This window comes from Dromaius novaehollandiae, chromosome 16 (genome assembly GCF_036370855.1).
Source record: "Dromaius novaehollandiae isolate bDroNov1 chromosome 16, bDroNov1.hap1, whole genome shotgun sequence".
In the NCBI taxonomy this organism is placed as follows: Eukaryota; Metazoa; Chordata; class Aves; order Casuariiformes; family Dromaiidae; genus Dromaius; species Dromaius novaehollandiae.
In genome coordinates this window covers 14,756,883-14,763,725 of record NC_088113.1, presented here as the reverse complement: position 1 = coordinate 14,763,725, position 6,843 = coordinate 14,756,883, and the positions used below count along the sequence as shown (strand labels likewise).

Sequence of the window (6,843 nt, the reverse complement as noted above, 5' to 3'; positions counted from 1 at the left end):
AGCTTAGAATTACACTGCTGTATGTACAAAGGTAGGCATGTCCCTGAAAGCTTCACTGCCATCTAAATACTGCAAAAGGCGTAATTGTGTGTATAGCACAGATGGACAACCGCATGCATAGCTTTAGCCAAGATATCATATGAACAAGGCATAATAATTGCATGAGGAAGCCTGTAGTTTTATTCTTCTCCTATCACTTGCTGATCAAGACTTTAAACAGGGTAGATGATTGTCCTAGAGCTGACCAAGTAGATGGTACAGTGACAAGCATGAAATCTGTGGGGAAGCAAGGAGGCAGCTGCAATCTCATGTGTTCTTTTTTGAATGTTTGCTTTTGTCAAAATCAAAGTTGCCTTTTTGATTGGTCAAAAGGCTAAAGTCTCTAAAGCAGGTTGCAGGAGAAGAGTCATCCCTTTGTCATGCAGCTCTTGGGTGAAAAGGCCATGGTGGAGTATGGACGATCCTGACTCCTGTACCCTCTCTGGGTCTAGTTAACTGAAGAGGGTGTTTCACCAGTGTTTCACAGCTTTCAGAAGAGTGGTCTGACTATTGGCCTCTGAAGTTTTTCAGAGCCTGTGTCTGGTATTGTCCTGACTGTCTCTTAGATTCTACAGTTAAGTTTTTGCTATTTCAAACCCTTCTACATTTCCCACTCGTCTCTACTGTGCCCCAGTCATTCCCACGAGCCAGTGGACATCCTGGAGGCATCACTGGAGAGCCAAAGGTGTGTTGACTCACGTAGTTTAAACACATAGGTATACGGTTCTTGGGTTTTAAACAGCTCTGCTGGCGTTTTTTGATGGCCTGAAATTCAGGTAGTGTCTGGTGCCACCTTGTGTCACAGATGAATAAGTATATAGAGCTGTCACTATTTTATTTTTTAACTTGGAATAAAGTGTGTTTTTAATGCTGCTCTTCTGCAGTAACTTAGCTTTAGGCATCTGGCTCTGTCACAGGATGCGGTGTCAGTATTAACAAGGCCAGATGACCAGTGACATTCAGAGGTCTAGGATCTTACATGAAATGTGTTGTAGGCAGTTGAAAAATGAGTAAAAATGAGTTAAAATGTGGATTGTTGTAGCGTCTTTGCAAAGCTATCATGATTACAGCAGTGCAGGCTGTGGGGCAAGCAGATACGAGCAGCGCTGGCAACAGGGCATCAAGCTTCAAGTAAACTCGAGAGAGGAGCTTTTCAGGGCAAGCGCTGCTTGTTTGTGCGTAACATTGACAGAGTTTTACAAAGACCTCCTTGTCCACTTGCCTGCGATGTGAGGTCTCCATACACAGGCTACATCCCTGTTAGGGTTAGAGCACCCGTTTGGGGCAAATGACTGTCCATCACCTCCCTTTCCCTGCTGTGGCCCTGGCCACAGGGAAGAGGTGGACGTTGCTGGGAAGGGGCAGCTCTCACTCTCTCCTTGGGTGTTGGGCTTGGGGATGGTGCCCCCGACACCCCAGAGCGAAGTGGCAGGTCCCCTCTTCACTACTGCAAAAGGGCTGGCGGTGGGGCACCAGGAGAGCTCTTGCTCTGACACTGCCTTTGTTAATGTTTGCTGCGCACAGTGGGGAGCTCCGTGGAAATTCCTTGAGTACAGGAAGAACTATTATTTTTAGAAACATGTGGGTTGTTTCCTTTCTTTTCTTGACAGCAGCAATGAGCCACCATCAAAGGCAGAAGGCTGAGAAACATTTTGTAGTTCAGACTTCTGTACCGAGTGGCCGGTGTGTTGCCAGTTCAAAGAGGGATACCTAATAGCACCATTCCTAGTCACTGATTTGCTTTATTTATGTATCAAACTGCCACTATTCTTTGCAGAATGCAGACATACACAAAAAACAGTGTAGAGTGAGAAAAGAATATTTGCTTTCACAAAAGAATCCAAAAAACCCCAACAAATCAGTTAGGCACGATGTACCTATTTCTTTGTTTTAACAAATAGATATATTATCCCCATCTTCTAGTTCCTACCTTTTTTTTCCCCCTTCCAGGTCAGGAGGCCCATAAAATTCTCTCACTCTTCATACATGAATACACGTAACTGTATTCATTACAATGTTAACCCAAATTACTGGAGAAAAAGTTAAAATATGATAACAATACAGTTCAGAGCTTTTCATATAAATTCAGTTAATCTTCCCCCTTACAACAGTTACCTTTCAAGTAGTCTCTTTCTTGGACTTTATTGCAAAATTGGAGCTAGGAAATAAATAATAATAAAAAGAAGTTGATATAATCTGGCCTTCACAGACTTAGAGTCTTCTCCGTCTTGACCTCGAAAGGTTTGTATCATTGTAGTGGGAAAGGCTATACTCCTAAGAACTGGATTTTGGATGTGACCTGGTCTAATTTCAGCTGGAATAGTTGAACATAAACTGTTTATTTTTTATATTTAAATATATAGTTTCTACTTACAGTTTAAGAAATTAACAGAGGCATAGAAGTAACTGAGCTGTATACCTTGGGAAGGATTTATTGGGATAAAATTCTGCAAATACTGGCAGAATTTGTGGGAGTTGTGTACTGAGCATGTGTGTCACTAGATGTCACTCTTCACCTGGATTTAGTTTCACAGACTCAATTGCTCAGCCAGAAATTTACATTTTAAATTATTAATCTCCCATTCCCCTCCAACCCTCCCCTCCCCCCCCCTTTTTTTTGCATTTAATGCACAGGGGATCCTCAAGTTCAATGTAGCATAACCTGTTGTGCATAAATATTTTTCTTGTTTAAAACCAAGATCAAAATCAGGTCAAATAAAAATATCTGAAACTTGCAATACCATCAATTTCTGCACTAGGTTTTCACTGGGGAAAAAACTTACAGGCAAAAAAAAATGAAGCAGGGTTTCCTTCTAACATGTCTGGTTGGTTTTCCAGTTTCTTTCAGAACTTGTTGGCACAGATACTTGATCCATCATGTGAAACGAAGGGGAGAATATCAATTTCAACCCAAAATATCATCTGCTTGGCTTCAAAATACTGGATTTTTGCTTCTGTTAAAAAGCAGAGTAAATGATTTAATTTAATAGTGTTTCTCTTTGGAATTGTAAAAGATATGTTTCTGCATAGTTCTCAACTTCTTCACTGGGCCAGATTTCTTCAACGAATTCAAAGAACAGTAAGGACATGCAAATTTCAGCTTGTTTCTGTTCATCTGTGTCTATGGAGGCAGAAGATTTGAAAAAAAATCTCCCTCTACCCTTCGTTTCTCGCAAGTTCTTCTTTCTCTCCTGGATCCTGTGCAGCGTGATGCCGGGTGAGTAACCACCATTGCTCTTCATACCTCTGCGATGCCTCCGAGCCGCAAAGGCGCAGGCTGGCCCTGGCGTGCCAGGCGCTGCACAGCCTCGCAGTGCGAGCACAGCCCGCGGCCGGACAGATGAATTCAGGCTACTTTCCTAGTGATTTTTTTCACTGAGGAGCTGAGGGATCCTTAAGGAAATGAGCAAGTGGTTTCCTTTGCATTACCCCCTTCCCTTCGCTGCTTCCCAGCTCTGTTAATTGGCATCATGGACTTCAAAGGAGGCCCACCGGATCTGCCCAAGGATGTCTCCTGCTGTGGGCTGAGGCATGCTGTCAGGGCAATGTCTGTGGGAAGCTCACGTAGGACATAGGCAGTATCAGTCTCCCAGGGCTGCCAAGCTGCTAGCTTTAAAATAGCAACAAAAATAAAAGAATTAAAGCCCGTAAGCTATGAAATTTCCGTGGCTGAGGGGGTGAGTGGGAGGAAGGACGCCTGTGCTCAGCCAGACGATCACTGCAAACAATTGATGCAAAAGACAGGCTCAGCACCCTACAGGTTGTTTATCTTTCTGCTGGCCTCCTTCATACCTGTGAGTGTGTCTCGACCTGCCATCTCTTCTCACTGTGGAGATCCACAGCTGTGCGGAATGTGTCATTTTTCTCTTTCGTGTGTTGTAGTTCAAGGCAAAATCTCTTCTTTGGTTGCTGAGCAATACCTGCAAGCGCTTTGTTGTGACACTCTTCCTGCTAACCCTTAATGTCAGATGTTTCTTATCCAGTGTCTCAGTGAGTTCCTTGATGTACCCATTAACCTAGTCTACGAAATGGCATTTATAATTGCAATATACTTCATTTGGAGTAGATACTCTACCACTTCTGGTCCTTTCAGCCTTTTCTTTCTTTCTTCCACTTTCCATTAGAAAAGTGAACTGTTCTCTCTTCAATTACTAATCTTTCCCCACCACCTCCACCCCCTAATTCTTCTTTCTTGATGTACCATCAGCACGTCTCCCCACATCACTTTCTGCTGATTAATACCCTTGGTATACTCTCTATTGTACTAGGTCAAAACCCCCCATTATGCAGTGGAGTCATTAGGAGTTCTGGCTTCCTTACTTTTTCAACATTGCCCTTCTGCAGCGAAAGGAAAGAACCCATTTATAAAATAGGTTTAGCCAGTAATTTTGATGTGAAACAATTTCCAGTGAAAGACTTTGTTTCCCAACTCTAAAATATTTTGCAAGAGCATTCCAGCCTTGCTGAAATGTTCATGCTTGAGAGGCAAAAATGTTTCTGTGAACTTAATACACTTAAAAAAAAATAATTAAATCATTGTGTTTCAATGTGTTGAAACCAAACTCTGATTTTTCAGCCTTAAATGACTTATTTAAAGATATCCTTTGCTTAGATTCAATTTTTTAAGAAACTTCTTTAATGACACAAAAAATGGACACACAAGCCTCTTTTGACTTTTGCCTACGAAAGAAATGCTTCAGATTGATATAAATACAGGAGTCTTTTTGAACTTTCACAAACCAGAAAATAATATGTTCACACAGTGTTATTCACAATATGCTATTGGAAAACCAGTGGGGATTTCACATTTTAAAAAGCAGGAAGGAAAATTGCTGAATATCTGGAATGTGAAGTCATGCCTAGCACTGCCAGGCCTCTATGCGAAAATGTGAAGTGAGATAACGCAAACCAGGAAGCTGGCAAGTAGGTTACACAGCTTGTACTTGAATATGGAAACTAAAGAAGTTCGGAAAAAGCTGTTTTGAAACTCTCTCTGTAAATCTGAGTAATCTCAAGTGCCTTTTTAGATTAAAAAGCATAACAGAAGTGTAGCAGATTCCCACTGGACAGAGTGGGACCAGCCTTGGAGATGGTGGCTAGCAAGTTTTACGAACAGCAGCGCTTTAAGAAAGAAGCTAAAGCAAAGCAGAGCACAGTGTTTTTCCATGTAAAGGAAACTCCTGTTTGGCAACAAACACAACAAGTTTTACTACCAAGGAAGAGGGAGAAGGGGCTACAATGTCATCTTTGACACCTGCTTTTCCCCCATCTGGTGTGATAACTGGATCACCGGCATTTATGAATGTGAAATGCTTTTTCCCATGTGTTTCTTTTTTGCCTCTACAGTAAAGCAATCATTCTTTATTTTCATCTGTAAAAGAAGCTAGCTGTTACATTGTTAGTATTTATTTACAGGAACAGTACAGCATGAGTAAGGTACTTTCCCAAGACAATGTTGGTTTGCAAGAGCTCGCAGCCTGAGCGCGGAGAGCAGCTGGGGAAAATGAAAAACAATAGGCTCTTTATGCACCAGTCGGCTTAGTTCAGTGTGAGCAGAACAGCAGCAGTGTGTTTTAACTGATATTTCAACGGGGACAAGAGTGGTTAAGCCTAGAGTTAAAGTACTGTTCTTCATAGCAACCCAACAAATTATGCTTAAACAGAGTGCATGGGAGGAGTACCAAATGGACTCCGAAGAAGGGTCATCACGATGTCTAGCAGTAAGCTAAGTCTCACTGCAATGAATTTTGAGTGCAGAAGTGGGAGAGAAATGGTATCTAGCTTTTGTGTTGAACTCTGAAATTTTCAGAGATGTTTATGTTGCTCTGAAGGAAAATATAGATTGCTGATACAACTCATTTACCTTGTGTGCCAGTCAGGCAAGACATTTAAAAAGTGATCTTGCTCTTCCATGTTGATTCAAAACCCTTTTCTGCATTGTTTCCTCTTCACTGGAGGGTAATTTATTTAAGTAGAGAATTTTCCCGTGTGTTTTCTGCAACACATGATCCTGGCATATGCTTGCATTGATTAATTTAGAGGGAAAAAAAAGAAAATTACACCACAGCCTTTATTAAAGGAGGGTGTAATTAATGACTTCAGATTAATTGAAAATGTTTGCTCTGAAAGTAGCAATTGAGCTCCATTCTGATTAACTACTTTCTCACATACTTTGCAACCTTGCAAAAAATGCTGTTCTGCAGACAGCAGAAGGGAAAAATCTAGTATCTCTGCAAAACCTTTATAAAAGAAACCTGTCATTTTTCCATTCTAAAATGTTCTGCAGTGCTATAATCGCATTATAGAAAAAGGTTCATAAGATTCTTTCACTTAAAAAGAAAATTATAGTTCCTTCAGGGCTGAGGACTCTAAAGGGGAATAGACCAGTACTGGGAATTTAATCCTGGATGAATTAGTTTCTGTTTTTTTGTTTTTGTTTTTTTTTAATGAAATATATATCTAAATGACTTAAGATAGCTATTAGAGAAACATGTTTTTCATGATTTCCAGTTTAGTAAACAACTTCTATCGACTTCTATCCTATCACCCTGGACATAGAGTACTCAGACTCAAAAGTATTAATAAAAAAAGCCAACATTTTGCTAAATATTTCTTCAGAAGGTCTGGACATAGTCATGTCCTGCTACATTATTGGCCTCTGTTAAGCTAACATGTTTTCAGAGAAGGAACATACTTTGTAATCAATTCAAACGATTAAAAATTGTTCATATTAACATATATTGACCTTCCTTTTCATTTGTATTACCCTGAGTAATACAATCCTAGAAGCTAGGGAGAACTAGT

General features: G+C 40.7%; 1 protein-coding gene across 1 annotated transcript in view; it reads left to right on the top strand.

Annotated features, from left to right (window-relative positions):
• The first annotated feature begins 3,012 nt into the window (after positions 1–3,012).
• LOC112984223 (formin-F-like) overlaps positions 3,013–6,843 on the top strand; it is a 52,601-nt gene continuing 48,770 nt past the window's right edge. Inside the window, exon 1 of the mRNA XM_026101920.2 lies at positions 3,013–3,256. The gene's annotated coding sequence lies outside the window, so the exon portion shown is untranslated. The remainder of the gene's footprint in view (positions 3,257–6,843) is intronic.